Here is a 22143-nt window from a genome sequence, read left to right on the forward strand (position 1 = left end):
CCCATAAAAGATGCAACATGCCCTTCTCAGTGGTCTTTGAAAGCCATCCCAAAATAAAATATCCTAACCTATCATGTGGCTAGCTCTGCACTCCCATCATGCCCCTCTCCCTCTCATGTGATTCTTGCTCGATCAGTTCCAAGCATGTCTTGCACAGACGCGGTGGACCGTGCTGAAGCTCTGCCGTGCTTCCCAGGGTCCCCCTCCAGCCATCTCACATCCTGCCCCTGCCCCAGAGTCCTCTGTAGGGTGCGGTCTCACTCTTTGCGGAACAGCTGTCTTGCCCAGTTGTCTGAAGGAGGGGATGCCGGGAAGGGAAGCTGCCAGGAACGGCAACCCAAGTTGAGTTACTTCCTGTTTTGAAACCCAGGGACTCGCTTGCAATCAAGGATGAGCAGTAGTGGCATGGGGTAGACAGTTCCCAAGGCCCCACCCATAAGGGCTGCCCATCGCTCATGGTTAGCACGGCTGGCAGAGAGCTCTTGAGCTTTCTTCTGGCTCTGCAGTAAGCCCTTCCTCCAGGGGTTCCTTTTTATAACAATCCAGGTCTGAGAAGGGCACTATCTGCTGACCTGATACAGGAAGGATAGGCTGTTATTCAGCCTTGCAGATATACCTACGGTATGTGTTGCCTCCTCTCGGTCCCTCAGGCATTCTCTGTCCCTGTGCACAAGGATAAGAAGAAGCAGGGCTACTAGTATAGCTTGGAGAAAACCTTACTCACTACCCACAGCTTACCAGGAGCACAAAGCCTGGACCTCAGCTCTGGCACCACAGGGGCCTCACTCTTTCAAACCACCACCATCTTGTGCCTCGATCCCTGCCACAGTCTCCTAATCACTGCTGGCCATGTTTTCCTTCCTGCAACCCCAAGTTCAGGCCCACGCTGCAATCAATACCATCTCTCAGAATGTAACTCTCTGATCCAGGCCAGGCCAATGAAAGTACAACAGCCCCCTAACTGGAGTGACTGTCCAGAGATGGGCTGTAGTCTAAGCTACTGAACAATTATAACTCTCATCTATTAGGTACTTGCTGTGTGCCAGACATGCAACAAAATGCCTAACAGCCAGCATCTCACCCCTTCACCTGCACAATAATCCTATGGGGTCAGTGCTGTTAATAGAAGAGGAGGTAGATAACTGGCCAAAGGAATCTAGTGAGGGCACAGCCAGAGCTTGAGCTCAGTTCTTTCAGATGCCAGAACCCAGGCTCACACTTAAGTGAGAGTGTGGATAGAGTGCTCTGGGGATGAGTGTGGACACAGAGCGCTCTGGGGATGTTTTCTCCAAATTCCATTCTCATATTTGTCTTAAGTGAAGTTGCTCAGTCATGTCTGACTCTTTGTGACCCCATGGACTGTAGCCTATCAGGCTCCTCCGTCCATGGGATTTTCCAGGCAAGAGTACTGGAGTGAGGTGCCCTTTCCTTCTCCAGGGAATCTTCCCGATCCAGGGATTGAACCTGGGTCTCCTGCATTGCAGGCAGATGCTTTGCCATCTGAGACACCAGGGAAGCCCCTAGTAAGAACAGTACTAGGGTGTAATATGGACAAAAATCAAGGGAAACTGGATAGTTTGGCTGCCTGGGGCCTGTCCGCCTCTCTCTACCAGCAATTGTAAGGGTGACATATGAGCCATTTTGTGATAATGAACATTCTATGTTTTGTGCATGAAACGTTACCGTGTTATAGCAATTTGGTGGATGTTGGTGTATCTTGGTGGACTGGTCGGTTTCTCCCTTTGAAACTGTGGACATTGTTGTGCATTCATCTAGGGATGAATCTCCTGTAGGATTCTTGCTTTTGGGTTTATGAAATAAAATTGGCTTTGGGCCAATATCCACATCCTCAGCACACGTCATAGACTCCCCAGAGAGGAAGAGTCTCATGCTCCAGGGCAGAAACACAGGGTCAAAAGGACTAGTGTTTAAGAACTGTCTGATCTCTAGGAAGGCACGAGAACCTCCAAACCCCATCGTTGGTTGGATAACAACCCTTCCTCTCAGGTCTGGTGGAGGGCTGGGCTCATTTATGTCACCTGCTCAACACAGTGCTGGGCACATAACAAAGATTCAATGAATTTAGCTCTTTTCTTTTATTTTTCTACCAAGAGGAAGACTCGATTTAAAAGCTCAATGCAAAACTCCTCTGTTTGCTTGTTTATGTTCTAAATTTCTTCTTGGTCTGAATCAAATCTATTTTCCCCTAATCTTGCATGCATGTGTGCATGCTCAGTCATATCCGATTCTTTGCGACTCCATGGACTGTAGCCCGCCAGGCTCCTCTGACCATGGGATTCTCCAGGCAAGAATACTGGAGTGGGTTTCCATGCCCTTCTCCAGGGGCTCTTCCTGACCCAGGGATCGAAACTGCATCTCCTGAATTGCAGGCAGATTCTTTACTGTCGAGCCACTGGGGAAGCCCTTCCTAATCTTGATTTGGTCTCCATTCATAAACCACTATTTTATACTATTATAGTATCATGGTACATATATAATACCGTATGTGTTATTGTGAGATGCATATGGAAAGGGGTCAATTAGATACATACAAATTGTCACTGGGAAGATATTTATCAAAATGTTAAAATCTTAAACATCTGTTGTCACCACATAATCTTGTAAACCCAGTTGGTAATGAAGCAGGTTGGTGGCAGAAGAGGGTTTTGTGTGTGTGAGTGAGAGGAATAGAGAGAGACACAGAGAGAAGTTTCAGCAGCAGCGCGTATAATTCTGTAGTCTATAGCAGGCTCGGGTCCCTGGCGACAGTTTGTCACCTGAGACAGCTTGTGATGCTTATCTGCTATCTTCTGATGAGCCTGGAAGACTCATTTCTCTCTGGCCTGCACATCTGTCACCGCCTTCTGGCTGCTTCCTGGGCTCCAGAATGGGCATCTTTGATCCACTTCTTATTGGATCCCAGTGTTACCACAAAGTAACCTTTGACCTTTTTAATCTAGTACAACGCTCTCATTTTATAATTGAGACTCAGAGACATCATGGAACTTTCCTGAGATCACACAGCAAGTGAGTGGCACAATCAGACCAAAGCTGAGGTTTCATCCCTTTGTTCATTTATTTCTACAGGCACATGTTTTATTTATCCAACAAATATTTTTGAGGATGAATAGGCATTAGGCATCGGAGAAGGCGATGGCACCCCACTCCAGTACTCTTGCCTGGAAAATCCCATGGACGGAGGAGCCTGGTAGGCTACAGTCCATGGGGTCGCAAAGAGTCGGACACGACTGAGCGACTTCCCTTTCACTTTTCACTTTCATGCATTGGAGAAGGAAATGACAACCCACTCCAGTGTTCTTGCCTGGAGAATCCCAGGGACAGGGGAGCCTGGTGGGCTACCGTCTATACAACTGAAGTGACTTAGCAGCAGCAGCAGCAGCAGGCATCAGGCATATTGCAGGCTCCAGAGATGCAGCAGTGGACGAGATGAACACAGCGCCTGCTGGTTTTGGGCTCCCATTCTAGAGGGGCAGATGAACGAGGGTGGACAAAGGGATTTCAGACTGTGCTAAGTGCCACACAGCCTATAAAGAGCTACTGCGTAAGGGTTGGTGTGGGGAAGTGGCAGAGGCCACTTTAGGGAAGGTGGCGAGGGTCTTTTTGTGACATTTGAGTCCGCAGCCAGCCCTGGGGAGGTCTGGGTCTGGGCGTGCGTGTGAGGTCCAGGAGAGGACCCCAGTTGGCCTTGTTCTCAGATCAGGGACGAGCTCCATGGGCTGAGGCCCAGGAGCGAGCTGGAAGGAGGCTGCAGGAGAGGAAGTTGAAGGGGATGCGGAGGCCGCCACAAGGTCCCCTGCCCTGTCTGCCAGGCTGTTCATTCCCTGCACAACCACACCACAGCTCAGTCCTCACTGGATCAGATTTACACCCAGCAGTATTTTTAGCCTTCTCTCTCCAGCTCGGCGAATGTGCCCCACATGAAAGAGACGACGCATTTATCTTTGTGGTTGAGAAACGCTCACATGGGAGAGGCAACGTGACAGCAGGACAGAGCACAGGCTTTGGAGCACAGGAAAGCTGGTCTGAGCCTCAGCTCTGCCACTGAACCAGGTGTGGTCCTTAAGCCAGACTCCCTTGCGGCTCTCCACCTTGGTGTTCCATCTGTAGGACGGAGTTAGTAACAACCAGCGTTGGTATAGTGCTTGGGTGGAGCTAGGCACTGTTTTAGGTCCTTTATAAACAGCATATCAATTCCTTTTCCTAAGAACCTTCTTATGGCATTATTTCAGGCATACCTTGCTTCACTGAGCTTTGCTGATACCGTGTTTTGTTTTTCTTTTTACAAATTGAAGGGTTGTGGTAACCCTGGGCTGAGCAAGCTGTGGGTGCCCTTTTCCCAACAGCATCTCCTCACTTGTGTCTCTGTGCCACATTTTGGTAATTCTCACAAGATTTCAAAGTTTTTTTCCTTATTATCATATCTGTTAGGGGGATCAACCATCAGTGATACTACTACTATAATTGGCTGAAGGCTCAGTTGATGCTTACCATTTGTTAGCAATAAAGTATTTTTAAAGTGTGTAAATTGCTATTTTAGACAGAAAGCTATTGCCTGCTTAATAGAGTACAGCATAGCGTAAATAGAACTTTTATATGCTCTGAAAAACAAACAAACAAAAATTCATCTTGTTGTTGTTCAGTAACTTAGTCATGTCTGACTCTTTGAGACCCCATGGACCGCAGCATGCCAGGCTCCTCAGTCTTCCACTATCTCCTGGAATTTGCTCAAATTCATGTCCATTGAGTCAGTGCTGCTATCTAACCACATCACCTTCTGCTGACCCTTTTTCCTTTCGCCTTCAATTGTTCCCAGGATCAGGGTCTTTTTCAGTGAGTCAGCCCTTCACATCAAGTGGCCAAAATATTGGAGCTTCAGCTTCAGCATCAGTCCTTCCAATGAATATTCAGTGTGGATTTCCTTTAGAATTGACTGTGTGACTTGCTTATTGCAATATTTGCTTTATCGTGGCAGTCTGGAAGCGAACCTTCAGTGTCTCTGAGGTTGTCTGTATTGTCAAGCCCATTTTATACTGATGAAGAAACTGAAACTCAGAGCATGGGATCTGGCATCCCAATCCCAGCAGTCCTGCATCTTCCACGTGATGTTGGTTTCAGGAGGCTTAAAAGAACTAAGTTCCCAGACTGGGTCCTCACAGTACTTAGTCAATTATCTTTTTCTCCCAAGGAAGCAGATGGATGCTTCCTTGGGAGAAAGGAACTCCCATCCAATAGCTGCACTTTGGCCTCCACTGGGCCTTCAGGTTTGCACAAGGGCAGCTCGCTCAGCCTTTGGGAGGACAAACAGGACTCAGATGCTCCGTGACTACAAATGTGAGTCAGTGGAGACGAGCAAAGCAGGTTGGCTGGGTTGCTCACTGGGATCCCTAGCTCAGTAGCTAGATGCCCAGCACATTCCTCCTATTTTTCTGTCACGGAAAAATAAGCAGGTTCAAGTTCTTCCCACTGTACTTACCAGAGGTCCTTGGGCTGTGACTTTTTCCTCTGAAATTTGACGTTACTCAAGGTCCCTGTGAAGCAGACAGAGCACCGTCCTCCTCTGGGCTTCCACTGCACTGCAGACATCCCGCATCAGCCTTTACAAAGTTCTGTAGTAATTACCTTACTTGCCCAGGGCGAGAGCACAAATAGCGACACATATCATAGGTCTAAATATTGAAAATTATAAATTAAGCTAACAAACTGTTAAATAAAATAAGGCCCGTCCGCACACCTTACAAATATATCTGCCTAACAATCTGGAAGGCTAAGATGGAATTGAGAAATCTCAGATGCCTCAGAATTCTGTGACATAGGAGAGCTAGTCCCCAGCCCCAGGACTGGTTCCTGCCCCCATCCTGGGCCCTGTCCTGTTCTGAGATAGACCTTGTACCTGCACGAGGGCACCCCAGCCTCATGTCTAAGCCCCACCATCTACTCCCTCTCCCCTCCAATAGCTGCACTTCGGCCTCCACTGGGCCTTCAGGTGTGCACAAGGGCAGCTCGCTCAGCCTTTGGGAGGACAAACAGGGGAAAGTCTATGCAGGTTCTAGACTTGGGCTCTTAGCCCTTTGGGCAAGGTTTCCATGGTCCCTAAGTATGTGTGCTTAGAGTGTGATCTAGAAAGGTGCTATCTAATAGAAATAAAACAGGAGCTACAAGCGCCAGCCACGTGTGGAATTTAAAATTTACTCCTAGATCACATAAGGAAAAAAAGAGTTTAAAGAATCAGGTCAAATTAATTTTAGTAATCCATTTTATTTAACCCAACATACGCAAAATACTATCATTTTAACTTGTAAGCAATGTAAATGGAGAAGACCATGGCACCCCACTCCAGTACTCTTGCCTGGAAAATCCCATGGACGGAGGAGCCTGGCGGGCTGCAGTCCATGGGGTCGCTAAGAGTCGGACATGACTAAGTGACTTCACTTTCACTTTTCACTTTCATGCATTGGAGAAGGAAATGGCAACCCACTCCAGTGTTCTTGCCTGGAGAATCCCAGGGAAGGGGGAGCCTGGTGGGCTGCCGTCTATGGGGTTGCACAGAGTCGGACACGACTGAAGCGACTTAGCAGCAACAGCGGCAAGCAACGTAAAAAAATATTCCTAAGAAATTGTGCATCCTTTTTTTCATACTGTCTTTGAATTCCAGACAACCCATCTCAGTTCAGTCCAGCTTCCCTTTCAGATGCCTGACAGCCCTTCAACAGCTAGCGGCTGTCTTGTTTGGCAGCGCAGGTCTAGAGCTGCTACTCCAAGTGTGGTCTGGGGGCCAGCAGCATTTACAACTGCAGAATCTCAGGCCCCAACCTAGGCAGAATCAGCCTTTTAGCAAGATCACCAGACGATGGATATGTATGTTGAAGTTTGAGAAGCTGGCTGCCGTTGAAGGCTCCTAGACCAACTGACTCCACGGAGAGAGGGACAGAGCTAGACGGGGAGCCAGGTGGTGGTGCCTCTTCGGAGAGATTTTGCTGTGCTATTTATACTGATCCACACTGTCCCCTTGAGCCCTTTCAGTTGGGCAGGAAAGATCAGCGCAGCCTGAAAAGGGAAAATGCAGAAGGCTTGGGGAATAAGAAAGGATTCTTAGAAAGTAGGACTAGAGATGTCAATGAAAAGGAAAAAAGGATACAAAGCATGGGGAGAGCAAACCGAGAGTGCCTGAGAAAGTTCTGGGGAAGCTTTGAAGGGACTTCACTCTGATGGGAGATAATGGTAGTTACACCAGTTTCTGAGCGTCATTAGGTGGGTGTCTAGTAAGTAAGGTAAAGTCCCCACATGGGAGATTGTACAGGGAAATTCTTGATCACAAGCCCTTCCACTGCAAAACCAGAGCTGTGTCTCAATCCACTACATTTGTCAAAGATTTGAGCTGACATTTTGTACAGAAGCCATCCCATACTTCATGTTTTGAGGAGGTTCCTCAAACACGCTGGAGGTGAGAAGTAACTTCTATGGGAAGTTAAATGGTGGCAATTTCACTGTCCTTTCTGTTTGCTTAATGAATATTTTTTTGAGAACAGCACTCCAGGTATACTTTAGACTGTTAATTCAGGCAGGACCCACGTCAGGTTAAGCTGGCTGGACAACAGTACCTTTTCAAGTGTCTTTAGATGAAAATAAAGACAGAATGAAAGGAGCTAAGGTCTGCCTGAACACTTTGGCTCTGCTTGATATGTAAGATATCTCCACGAAAGGGCATTATCCTCTCTCTAATAAGTGCAGTAAGCTCACTGCTGCCCCTCCAATGCCTGAACAAAATTATTCCTTATTAGAAAGAACCAATCAGAGTGTTGGGGTAGGGAGTGACTGCTTGCAGGCAACCAACAGCCTGTGATGCAAACGATTATTGCACCCATCTTACAGGTGTGAAAAATAAAGCTCAGCAAAGACCACATACCTAGAAAACTGTGAAGCTGAGATTCAAACCCATGTATTTCTGACACCCTAGATCTTTCTGCTACCTCATTCCACCTGTGGCTTTATCGATAAACCAGACCTGGAAAGGTCCCTGCTATGGCAAACATTCAGATATGGATCTTAATTTGGACACATGCTGTCAATAGAAAAGAGACCACCTTGCCTGTGCTTTGTTTGGCAAGGGATGTTTTAAAATTTTATCAACTCATGTTTGGTATTAAATATTGGGAGAGATTCACATTAAAGTTCTTATTTCTGGGTACAACTGAAGAAACATGAGAAGATCTGGCCTCCCTGGCCTGACATTCTCTCTCGGCAAAAAAATCAGTGGGGCCTGGGAAGCAGCAAATGAACTGAGATGGAGCAGGGCACCCTGATCTGCCTCACCCCCCACCTTTCTCTACCAACATACCCTTGGCCAGTTCACCTGTTTGTGTCACTGGCCTTGTCCCAGTTGGCAGGTTGCAGCCTCCCCCAGGGATCTGCTGCCTGCAGTGCTGACGGTGGGGTCCCATGGCATCTGCTCACCACTCCAGCTGCCTAAATCTGCAGCCAAGTGTCCTTGAGGAAAGGCAGGGATGGGACACTGGGATAATTTGGAGAGAATCTGAGTTTTCCCATGGAACCAGCAATACTGGTACTCTAGGACTTCTCTCCAGGCCCTGCTCTGCCGCCCAACACAGCCCTAGGAGAGAGGCTGGGGGCATCACCCCAGGGTGTATGGCAGGGGTGGGGAGCCCCAGCCTGCCAGCAGTTTGGGCAAAAGGTCTGGGATCGAAGAGGTGGGGATAAGCCAGGCTGCTGTAGCTCCCAGAAGCTGGTTTCTGCTGAAGCTCTCCAATTTTGTGCAATTTCACACTCCTTAGACTTTTCATATGTCCCCTGGGACTTGTTTGAGTTGTAGAACACTACTTGGGGACTCATTGTCCTCTCACTGAAACCATTACCACGGGAAGCTCTGTATAAACTTTGGGCCTCTTTCTTCAGTTTTTCAGCTCTGAAATGCTATTTGTTTGTTGTTTTCCTTTAAGTACATTTATGATTTTGTTTGGACAGTGTTGTCCTAAGAGGATTCCCTTACAAAAGCAGAAGCAAGAACAATAATAAAAATGCTGACGATTATAATATAGTTAAGAAATGAAGTAATGCGGGGGAAAAGCCCTCACTCACCTCACTCACCTCTGGGCCAACTCTGAGGAAGCAAATACTCAGGGAATTTTCAGTCCAGAGGGAGAGCCAGATGCATAAACAGGCCATTACAATGGAATCTGAGCAGGCTGGCTCCAGAAGTAAACAGAGGGTATTCTCAGATCTTGGAGGATTGACGCCTACTCTTGGATGGGATAGCTGCTGGAGGAGGTGATGACTGGACCTTGACAAAAGATTCAGCAGAACAAAGAAGAGAAGAAGGATGATCCAGGTAAAAGGAACCGTGGGAACAAAGGTCTGGAAATAGACAAGAGCACGGTGCATGGTGGGACCCACATGTTCCTGGAACTTTCAGAGAAAGGTTTTGGAGGAGGCTGGAAGAGTAAGGAGCAAGTCATGGAGGACTGTGGATTCACCTTTAAAAAATGGAGATGCCGTGAAAAGTCTTCAGTTCAGTTCAGTTCAGTTCAGTTGCTCAGTCGTGTCTGACTCTTTGTGACCCCATGAATCGCAACACGCCAGGCCTCCCTGTCCATCACCATCTCCTGGAATTCACTCAGACTCACATCCATCGAGTTAGTGATACCATCCAGCCATCTCATCCTCTGTTGTCCCCTTCTCCTCCTGCCCCCAGTCCCTCCCAGCATCAGAGTCTTTTCCAATGAATCAACTGTTCACATTAGGTGGCCAAAGTACTGGAGTTTCAGCTTTAGCATCATTCCTTCCAAAGAAATCCCAGGGCTGATCTCCTTCTGAATGGACTGGTTGGATCTCCTTGCAGTCCAAGAGACTCTCACGAGTCTTCTCCAACACCACAGTTCAAAAGCATCAATTCTTCTGTGCTCAGCCTTCTTCACAGTCCAACTCTCACATCCATACATGACCACAGGAAAAACCATAGCCTTGACTAGACAGATCTTTGTTGGCAAAGTAATGTTTCTGCTTTTGAATATGCTATCTAGGTTGGTCATAACTTTCCTTCCAAGGAGTAAGTGTCTTTTAATTTCATGGCTGCAGTCACCATCTGCAGTGATTTTGGAGCCCCCAAAAATAAAGTCTGACACTGTTTCCACTGTTTCCCCATCTATTTCCCATGAAGTGATGGGACCGGATGCCATGATCTTCATTTTCTGAATGTTGAGCTTTAAGCCAACTTTTTCACTCTCCACTTTCACTTTCATCAAGAGGCTTTTGAGTTCCTCTTCACTTTCTGCCATGAGTGGTGTCATCTGCATATCTGAGGTCTTAAGTAGAAATATGTCATGATCAGATGTGCTTATTGGAATGATCACCCAGACTTCACATCTCCTAAGGTTGGAGGATAAATTAGAGGCTGGATTTGAAGTCAGCAACTGCTCAGCACTATCACACACTAAGGAAAGAAGGAAGCTAACACTTGCCCTTCTGTCTCCAGGGTTCTTGATCTCTGTGATCAGAACTTCCATCCATCCAGTTGGTCAAGTCAGGAACTTGGACATCTTCCTTACCCCTACCTCTGCATCACCAAGACGTGTAAAGCTACATCTTCAGCATCTTCCTTCTGTGCTTATTTCCTCCCTGCCACCGCCAAGTTGACATGGTCATCATCCTTGGTGGCCTCCTAACTGGCCTCCCTGCCTCCCCGTGTTCTCCTTCTCCCAGATGTTCTCCAAGTCACAGCCAAAGGGGTCTTTGTAAAATTCAGACATCCTGACATTGCTTAGCAAAAATGCCTTCAGTGGCTCTCATCAGAAGTCCTGCCTATTTACACAGATGATAAATGTATAAAAAGGGTATAGAGCAGCACATGAGATCTCCAGAAGTTTGTTTGTAAGCTATCATATGGCAAGGGACATGACTTAGGTATCTCGGTCCATCCGTTGCTATGTACCAAACCATCCCCAAACTCAGTGGCTTGAAACAACCACAACCAGAGGTGATTTCTCATGACTCTGAGGGTTGACTGGGCTCTGCTGAGCAGTTCTTCTGCCCCACATGGTGTCAGCAAAGTCTGCTTTCGTCTAGAAGCTCAGTTCGGCTGAGATGCCTTGCTCCCGTAGTGGGTGGTCGTTGGTCCTGGCTGTCAGCTCGAGTACAGTTGAGGCTGTCAACCTGACTATTCTGCTCTCTTTGTGGTATCTCCATGTGGCGTGGACAGCTGGACTCCAACAGGGAGCATTTCCAAGGTGTGAACCTGGAAGCTGCAAATCTAAAGCCCAGTCTCGTGAGTTTCATGGCATCACTTTTGCTGAATTCTCTTAGTCAAAGCAAGTCACAGGTCAATCCATTTTTGAAATAGACTCTTTGTGGGAGAGGGCTTCCCTTGTAGTTCAGTCAGTAAAGAATCTGCCTGCAATGCAGGAGACCAGGGTTTTGTTCCTGGGTCAGAAAGATCCCCTGGAGAAGGAAATGGCAACCCACTCCAGTATTCTTGCCTGGAGAATCCCATGGACAGAGGAACCTGGCAGGCTACAGTCTATTGGGTCGAAAGAGTTGGACACGACTTAGTGAGTAAACCACCACTACCTCTTCATGGGAGAAGGGGCAAAAAAAATGTGCAGCCATCTTTGAATGCACCTTACCTGAATAACCTCCTAAATCATCTATACAGAGTAGGATTGGAAACTGAAATCAATTGATTCCATCATTTACTTATGTATTAATTTGGGAATCACTGACCTTGAAACAGATTTACAGTCTTCTTGGAATATGTGAGAAGGCAGCTCCATGTACTGAAGAGATCTTGCCAAACCTGTGGTCAGACCTTATTTCTCCTATGACCTTAAGTAAGTCACTTAGTCTTTCTGGATCTCAGTTTGCTCATCAGTCAAATGGGGCCAACTATGCCTACCAGTGAGAGTAACAACACCCAGATCACAAGGTATCTCCAGGTTTCATTGGTCATGTCCTAGCCTTGTTGGTTAACCTTGAGCTGGTCTGACCAATTAGAAGAAAACTTAGTCAGTTCTCCAAAGAAACAAGTTTATTTTGGGGAAAAAGGGGAAAATTAAAAAACCTCTTGTGTTACTTTAAAACAATTCCATTTGAAACAGTCAGAACACTATCAGCAAAGAAGACATTGCCTTTTTATTTTGGTGGAAACATCTATGCTTTACTGTTTACTCTAAGAACTTTTTCCTGATGTACATGTGGTGTTTATCATTAAAAAAAAATAAGAATTTAAACGTGGGAAATTCAAATGTTGCAAGAGTTTCTTCTTGGTCGCAATTATTTTGCTGAGCACATAGTTGGTCATTGATACAGCTTATAGTTAAACACAAAGAGGATCAATTCCATTTTTCTTATAACAAGAAGTCTTGAAAACATCACGCAGAGTGGGACTCCCAAGGTCCTTTTCTCTTAACCCGACTCAGCTTCCTCCCAGATCCTCTAATTCTGCAGGGCAGTGGCTCCTCTCAGTCAGGGTTCCTACTGCAATCAGAACATCAGCCTATTTATAATTCTAAAATCTAATCTATTGGCAGAAGGCATCTGAATATATGTATGTACTGACTCAAGGATTCTGATAGTCAATCAAAAATGGCATGGAAATGACAATCACATCATCTTACTGATGGCTTAGTAAGATAAGAGTTTTCAGGGATTTAACAACTTTCTATTTCAGTTCTAATATTTTGGTTAAAATTACTCAGAACTGTTATTTTATGGAAATATCTTCAATAGTGATCCCATTATGAATCAGTTACATGTAAATTACTTGATTATAGGAAACAAGTAAATGTGATACTACATTTGTGTACATTACATGCGTAAAACCAACTATACCAAATATGAAAAATATTCACACTTAAAAAAAGAACTCCAGCCTATTTAACCAGAAAATAAAGTTATAAAAAGGGAATAACTGTTTTATAATGCCCTTGGGAAGCTTCTGTATTGTTCATTAAATGCCTGTTCAGACTGCAGACAGCTCAGGCCGTGTCCCGTCATTGCTGGAGACGCTGCATCTATATACCCACAGCTTCCTCACCGTGCACCCTCTTCAGGAGTCCCTACTTCTGCCTGGCTAGATCCTTTAACCTGGGACTTTTGGGTGGCCTAATGCCTGACTTTATTTTTTAAAGCAAGATCATGATGTGGGATATGTGCCTTGTGCTCAGTTGTGTCCAACTCTTTGTGAACCCATGGACTGTAGCCCACCAGGCTCCTCTGTCCATGGGATTTTCCAGGCAAGCATACTGGAGTGGGCTGCCATTTCCTCCTCCAGGGGATCTTCCTGACCCAGGGATCAAACTCGTGTCTACTGCACTGCGGGCAGATTCCTTACCACTGAGCCACTGGGAAAGATGTGATGTGGGATATATTAAAAGTCAGTGGAGGAGGGGAGAGGAGGCCTGGAAGAAATATGGATGAAAGAGAGAAAAGAAGACAGGGAGAGAGGGGGAAAGGGGGCTGATGCTAGCGTTTTGCAGACTCTTCTCCAAAGCTTCTCTTCTTCCAGACCCTTGCTCCTTGCCCCAGGTTTCCCTTGCCCCTTCTCTCCTTCCAGCCCCCTGCTCTTGCATATTATACAGATTGGTGCAGATCAATACACATTTCTGTGAAGCACAAGAAAAGGGGATGTTTTAAAAGCCTACCATCATCCCCCTACCCCACCACACATGCACACCCTGGGTCTACAGGTCCTGTTAGTTCTATGAAATGATCTGTCTGATCACCCACCTCTCAGAGTCTCCACCACCACCATCCTTGTCTTTCCAGATGGAAATTGAAATGGATGTGAGCCACAGTATGCAAATATTGCTTACAGTCCTTTAAAAAAAAAAGGCTGCCCTTAAAAGTTTATCGTGGGGGCTTCCCTGGTGGCTCAATGGTAAAGATATCTCCCTGCCAATGAAGGAGACACGGGTTCAATCCCTGGACTGAGAAGATTCCACATGCCACAGAGCAACTAAGCCTGTGTGCCATAGCTACTGAGCCTGTGCTCTAGAGCCTGAGAGCCCTGGCAGCCTGGGAGTCCTGGGCAGCTATGGAGCCCACGGGCCACAGCCCTGAAGCTTGAGCGCCCTAGAGTCTGTGCTCTGCAACAAGAAACCCACTGCACCGCAACTAGAGAGTAACCCCTGCTGTTTGCAGATAGAGAAAAAGCCTGTGCAGAAATAAAGACCTAGCACGGCCAGTAAATAAATAAAATTATTAAAAAATTAAAGTTTCTTGTGGCTCCTGATCTTTTTCTGTTCTTAAATCTTTTTTTCTAAAACCACCTCCAAGTGGCAGACAGACCCCCACGAAGTTGACCCTCATTCTTCCATGATAGCTCTGTTATCAGTTAAATGGTGTCACTCAAAAAGATACATTGGAAGCCAGGCTCACCCCCTCCCCAGCACCGACTTTAGAAAGCGAGCATATTTGGAAATAGGGCTGTTGAAGATGTAATTAGGTAAGATGAGGTCAATCTGGAGTTGGGGGCGGGGGGGACCCTAATCCCATAAGACTGGTGCCTTAGAAGAAGAGGAAACGCACAGACACGTGGGAGAAGGTAGAGGCTGAGTAACACAGCCACGATCCAAGGAGCACCAAAGATTGCCGACTACCACCAGGAGCTGGGGAGAGACCAGGACGGATCCCCCCAGGGGCTCAGAGGGAGCATGGCCTGCTGGCACTGCGACTCAGGTCTTCCGTGCTCTGGATCTGAGAGAGAACAAATTCCCCCAGTGTGTGTGCTATGTTATGGGAAACTGGGGAACTCAACACAGCCCCCCAAAGTCATCTTTGATTCTACCTCTGAACAAGAGTCAAAAGGAACCAGTGAGAGATGTCAACTGGCTCAAATTGAGCAGAGTTTTGGAAGCAAAACACGTGCCCTTTCACCAGATTCTGAAAAGGCCTGCCTTCCTCTAAATGTCCTATCAAAAATACAGAGACATTAGAAGATGTAACATGTCTCTCTTTTTCTTATCCTCAAAAAAGCAGTTCTCAGGATAACAGGGTTGGAGGGCAAAATAGTGCAGAGGGTGGGCAAAGGGAGAACATGGGGTCTCAGAGTCACCCCTCATCTGTCAGCTGCGTGGTCTTGGGCGGGTGGGACCAACCAGAGCCCTGGAGGAAAGGTCATTCACAGCAAGGGGTTAGAGGACAACCTGGGATGGGGAAGCCACAGAGGGAAGCTAGGAGCAGCCCCAGGGCTGGGGGACAAAGGGAGGAAGTCGAGTTGTTAGAGGTTATGGAAAATTAAGTCATGGAAGGACACAGATCCTGGTGGAGCTCCCTCTTCATCCTGAACTTAGATTTTTCTCTGCCAACTGGGGGGTAAGACTACTGACCCGATAGACTTGTGAGCAGTTAGCCTGGTAATGAATTACAAGGGAGGCAGTGTGATGCTTGGCACAGAACCGTGTCCTGCATAAACATATCACAGATACACAATGATGGCAGAATGAATATTTTTATAAGGCACACACATAATAATTGTCTTTTTGTAGAAAAAGGTCTCAAATGATCGACTTGGATAAATTATGCCTCCACTCTGTGTCATAAAAAGTACAGAGGGAATTGTATAGCATATTAGAGATAATTAACTCCAAGTACAATCAGGGCTGCCAGAATTCAGGAAGGATTCCTCTAGTCAATCTTGCCCTAAAAAGGCACCGAGGCACATGTACGGGGAAGGAAAATAGAAGCCAATTAATTCAAAACATTTGGTACCTTGTAGCCTCAAGAGGTTTAGATGGGAGCACTTGGTGACTGACTGAAATAGCAAGTGTGTTGGCGGCACGTGGTGGGCTGGACAGAACATGTTCGGCCACCATCCAGAGGAATCCATGGCGGTGTCCATCTCCAGGTCCTGTGGGCTCTCAATGCAGCACTAGGGCCAGTGGCTTTGGAAGAGGGGTTGAGAGCAAAGGCTTTTTCTGTCTCTGGGGAATTATATTTGAATCTTTACCCAGTTGCAAGAGAAAAAGGAAGAGAACTTTCTTGGGTACCTGCAAATGTGCCGGGTAATGGGCTAGGAGGCTCCTAGAATCCTCATGGTACGTGGACAGGCAGAAGAGGAAACATGCCCAGAGAGGACGTGGGTCTTGTCCAAGGTCCTGTCACAGCCAAGTGGCCCAAGAAAAACCAGACTTAGGTTGTTTCACTCTCCACCATGTATGTTTCCTACCCCATCAGGAATCAAACACGTCAGCTCTAGATGTAAGGCCTGGCCTTAACATTCACCCCCACAGAAACTATACTACCACAGCGGTAAACAAAATCAGATATCAAACCTTCACATAGCAAGAGAAACAGGGGACCTGGATTTAAATTCCAGTTCTACCTCTGCCCCAGAGGTTGCTACCACGATATTTCAGTGACTTGAATTTACACATATTTCTATTTCACATTTTAACACCTGAGAAACCAGAGCATAATTTACAATTAACAGCATGTCATAGGGTGATACTGGTGATTCTTTCTTAGTGGTTCATAAAACAATGGCGTGCTTTATAATTGCCGGTGCCTTTATTTGTGAAATGTATGATTATCGTCTTCATTTCTCATGGATGAGTAATAGCCTGGCTCACACATGAATCAGAAGTCTCCTGTCCATCTCCCTGACCTCCCCTCTTCCTAGAACACCTCCCTCTTGTACCATTTGCCTTCTTTTCCTGCCTCTCAATCCCAGCTCATGCCGGTTTGTATTGGGTACTCTTGGTTGTCTTGTTAATACTCCTCACCCCCCTCCAACAGAATTCTGATTTGGATAGATGTGTCCACTTGCGGGGTGGACAGAAGGGTTATCCTATATCCCATTGTGTTTAAATACAAATCTAACCATTCAGTTCAGTTCAGTTGCTCAGTCATGTCCGAGTCTTTGCAGCCCCATGGACTGCAGCACGCTAGGCCTCCCTGTCCATCACCAACTCCCAGAGTTTACTCAAACTCATGTCCACTGAGTTGGTGATGCCATCCAACTGTCTCATCCTCTGTCATCCCCTTCTCCTCCTGCCTTTAATCTTTCCCAGCATCAGAGTCTTTACAAATGAGTCAGTTCTTTGCATCAGGTGGCCAAAGGGTTGGAGTTTCAGCTTCAATATCAGTCCTTCCAATGAATATTCAGGACTGATTTCCTTTAGGATGGACTGGTTGGATCTCCCTGAAGTCCAAAGGACTCTCAATAGTCTTCTCCAAAACCACAGTTCAAAAGCATCAATTCTTTGGTGCTCAGCTTTCTTTATGGTTCACCTCTCACATCCATACATGACCACTGGAAAAACCATATCCTTGACAACAGACCTTTGTTGGGAAAGTAATGTCTCTGCTTTTTAATATGCTATCTAGGTTGGTCATAACTTTTCTTCCCAAGAGTAAGCGTCTTTTAATTTCATGGCTGCAGTCACCATCTGCAGTGATTTTGGAGCCCCCCAAAATAAAGTCTCTCACTGTTTCCCCATCTATTTGCCACAAAATGATGGGACCAGATGCCATGATCTTAGTTTTCTGAATGTTGAGTTTTAAGCCAACTTTTTCACTCCCCTCTTTCATTTTCATCAAGAGGCTCTTTAGTTCTTCTTCGTTTTCTGCCTTAAGGGTGGTGTCATCTGCATATCTGAGGGTATTGATATTTCTCCCGGCAATCTTGATTCCAGCTTGTGCTTCTTCCAGCCCAGCGTTTCTCATGATGTACTCTGCATATAAGCTAAATAAGCAGGGTGACAATATATAGCCTTGATGTACTCCTTTTCCTATTTGGAACCAGTCTGTTGTTCCATGTCCAGTTCTAACTGTTGCTTCCTGACCTGCATACAGATTTCTCAAGACACAGGTCAGGTGGTCTGGTATTCCCATCTCTTTCAGAATTTTCCACAGTTTATTGTGATCCACACAGTCAAAGGCTTTGGCATAGTCAATAAAGCAGAAATAGATGTTTTTCTGGAACTCTCTTGCTTTTTCCATGATCCAGCAGATGTTGGCAATTTGATCTCTGGTTCCTCTGCCTTTTCTAAAACCAGCTTGAACATCAGGAAGTTCACGGTTCATGTATTGCTGAAGCTTGGCTTGGAGAATTTTGAGCATTACTTTATTAGCATGTGAGATGAGTACAATTGTGCAGTAGTTTGAGCACTCTTTGGCATTGCCTTTCATTGTGATTGGAATGAAAACTGACCTTTTCCAGTCCTGTGGCCACTGCTGAGTTTTCCAAATTTGCTGGCATACTGAGTGCAGCACTTTCACAGCATCATCTTTTAGGATTTGAAACAGCTCAACTGGAATTCCATCACTTCCACTAGCTTTGTTCATAGTGATGCTTCCTAAGGCCCACTTGACTTCGCATTCCAGGATGTCTGGCCCTAGGTGAGTGATCATACCATTGTGATTATCTGGGTCATGAAGATCTTTTTTGTAGAGTTCTTCTGTGTATTCCTGCCATCTCTTCTTAATATCTTCTGCATGTGTTAGGTCCATACCATTTCTGTCCTTTATTGTGCCCATCTTTGCATGAAATATTCCCTTGGTATCTCTAATTTTCTTGAAGAGATCTCTAGTCTAACCATGGGTAGTGCCACCTCTTTCACTTGTCATTGGTTTGGGATTGGGTTTGTGACCCAGTTCTGGTTTAAGAAAAGTGTCCTGTGGTGGGGAAGGTGTCCCAGGGAAATTGTCTTCCCTTTCCAAAATGACATAGGAAAAGTTTTCTTCTTTCCATCTCCTAGACACAGGTCCAAATACACCTGGAAGTGTATCTGGATGGCTACTGACAGCCATCCTACAACCATAAAAGGGACCCAGCCTTGGGATGCTGGGGCTGGCAGAGAGTCCCATGAAGATCCCACATTCTAAAGACATGGCTGAGCATTGCTGTGTCCCCCACTCTTTGCCTTTGTACTTGAGAACTCCCAGTCAGGGAAGTCAGAAACTTCCTTAATATTTAAGCCACATTGAGTCGGGTTTTCTGTTATTTTCCGCTGAAAATGTGTGCACAGTCTCAAATTACTTCCTCTTGCTTGACCCTCTCCCTTGGGCTGGCTCCAGCCCATCCTTCAAGTCCACCTCTGAAGTCACTCCTTGTCACCTCCCTGTAGCAAGAGCACTTTGCTGGACGTACTTCCTGCCAATCACGCCATCTCATCCTGTCCTGTCTCCTGCAGAGCCCTTGGGATTCATGAAACCTCTGGTTTAGGGACCATAATCTTTTCCCCCAAACTGGAATGCAGGTCCCCTGAGGGCTATTCATTATCTCACTTTCTAGGACTTAGCCCAGTGCCTGGTATGTAGCAGGCATTCAAGAAATAATTTCTGGGTGAATGAGAAGTGGAGAGCTGGCATTCCAAACCGAGGCATCTCTCACTTGTTAGCCACCACCTTTCAGAACTCTTCCCCTCCCTCTGTTCAAATTCAGGTTCCTTCTTTCCCTAGCAGTGTGGGCCCACCAGCTCTAGGAGGCAAGCTTCAGTTGGTTAATCTCACTGACATTTCACCCTAATCATCAACATTCTGTCATTGCACTCAAACCCGTAAAAAACAGACAACCAACACATAAGCAGCTTCCTGGTTTGCAGTTGGTTTCTCTGCCCATGCTGTCCATGATCCCTAGGCTGAGATTCCAGGCCCAGGACTGGAATGGCTTTCTCATCCTTTGGTGCATCTCCCTGCCCTCTCTCTAGAAGCCCCTACCTGATCTGCTGCGGAGGGACAAAGACTACGTACGCAGCGAGTCCCAAGAAATCCATCAGAAGATGGAAATTGTAACTCCGACTAGGAAAGTGCTCTTGCTCCAGGCAGTGATTGGAAGAGAACCTTGGTTTCCTTTCTCTTTGGATTCCAAGATCTTTTCAATAACCTGTTACTTCTCTTAGATGGAGACAGACAAAACTGGGATAAGACCCCCCAAGTTGCCATTACCTCCAGGGTAACCGAGAACATGTCATTTAAATTCTGTGAGCCTCTATTTACCCATCTGCCTATTGGTATGCTCAGCCAGCCTCATGGTCTCGTGTGTGTATGTGTTTCTTAGAAGATCATGCAAGGACTGGTATAATGTTTATATAAACACCAAAGCAGCTTATTCTTTAAGGCCAAGTTCAATGTCCATCTATATCAGGCATTTAAAAATTTGATCTCATATAAACATGCACTGCTGTCCTTAAAAGATGCTTAACCTGAAGCATCCATTGTCAGCTTGCCACATCTGATGGACCACTTCTCCCAGCTCCAGGACATCTGGTGCCAGTGCTGACCTATTAGCTTCCTTGCCTGTCCCCAGAGCAGAGAGATCTGTCCTCCAGCTTGATCCAGGCCACCATGAAATATTTAAGCAGCTCTGACAGCTGATAACTTATTTTGACTGGATTCTGCTAGCATTGCAGATTGGATTACAGATGAGAGGTCTGACCAGTTAAGAGAAGTCAGAGGTCTGAAGCAGGGCTGCTTGCAACCTGGAGTGTGTGCATGCATGCTCAATCGCTTGGGCGTGTCTGACTCTTTGCAACAACACTGAACTGTAGCCCAGCAGACTCCTCTGTTCATGGGATTTTCCAGGAAATTCTGGATTTCTCAGAATACTCTAGTGTGTTGCCATTTTCTTCTCCAGGGGAATCTTCCCTACCCAGGGATTGATCCTGGGTCTTTGTGTCACTTGCTTTGGCAGGCAGGTTTTTTACCACTGCACCGCCTGGGAAGCCCATGCAATATGGAGAATGAACACTAAAAAACAAACTGCAACTTAGGAAGTTACTTTTTCAAAAAATGTACACCTTGTAAGCTCAAACTTGTTGCAGCCCCCAAAGCAGTGGCGGAGACCTGAGAGCTGATTCTGGAGAGCAGAGAACTGCAGTTGTAAGAGTCATAAAAATCTGGGTTCAAATCCAGCCTGGCCATTTTCTACCTCCATTCCCCTGGTGAGTTATTGAGTCATACTGAGACCTGGTTTCCCTGTCTGTAAGTCGGGGAAAATAAGGCTTACCTTCCAATGTTGCCATGAGGCCTCAAAGTGATAAGGTTATTTGGAGCTACCTGGTAGCTTCTTACTTTATGTAAATTTCCTTCTCCCATCTAATTCCGGGCTTCTTATCTAAGTCAGCTTTAGAGACAGACAGGCATTACCTGATGGATATAGGATCCCCAGGAAATGGAACCAAATTCACTCTATGCAGACACTTGGAACTTACCCCATACCCCTAGGATTTCTTTACCATTCATCTCATCCCCCACAAAGGATCTGAGACTGTTGACTGAGAAGTGTGTTTATATATACTCTGTTAATAAAACAGGAGCAGGAATAAGAGCAACCCGTGTTTACAGAGCACTTACTGTACACCAGATCCCGAGCTAAGTGCCTTACCCTCATTAATGTTTTTCCAAAGATGAAAAAAAGAAAAAAAAAAAGAACACTCCAGCAAGCAAGTGAACACAGATCGCTAAGCAATGGTGGCCCGTTTCTGGCTGAGTTCAGGGTCATAGTTATAAAATAAATTGTTTCGATAGCAGAAAAAAATAAGGGGGATTGGACTAGAGAGCTTTAGAGTCACAATAACAAAAATAATTTTTCCTCCCGGAGTCCCAGCAGTAAAAGTGTTTCTGTAGCTGGGAGTTCACAGCCATAAAATCTAAATGTCAGCAGCTGCCGTGATGCTGGGTCACATGCTACTTCTCTGACGGCTGGCCATCAGCTCTGACATCGGGGCAAAGCATCCAAGGTATTTTTTTATCCTCTTTATCATCTATCTCAGCCAGCGTTATGATGAAGTCTCTCAAGGCAAAGGTTACAACTTCAAAGCCATTCACCTATCACCCTTGTGGTTCCCTCAGGGGGCCATGTAAGACCAACTGTATACTCTAAATTATCCATCTGGTTATAGCCAGTTTGCATAATGGACACTTATGCTGTAGGAGAAAATTCTGCAGTTGAAGGCCCAAGGTCTCTCTGAGCTCCCTAGCAGCTCATTCCCAAAGGGAAACTCGGTGAAGTCCAGAGAGTGTGGGTGCTTTGTCTTGGCTCTTTTGAAGTGGGCACCATCTACCAGGCTTTGGCATGGTTAGTTGCTTTTGATTTGACAGACCCTAGACTCCCCTCCCATCACTCCCAGAATGTGTCAGTCTCTGTCTGCCTGCCCAGATTCCACACCCACC

Source organism: Bos indicus, chromosome 20 (genome assembly GCF_029378745.1).
Source record: "Bos indicus isolate NIAB-ARS_2022 breed Sahiwal x Tharparkar chromosome 20, NIAB-ARS_B.indTharparkar_mat_pri_1.0, whole genome shotgun sequence".
NCBI lineage: Eukaryota > Metazoa > Chordata > Mammalia > Artiodactyla > Bovidae > Bos > Bos indicus.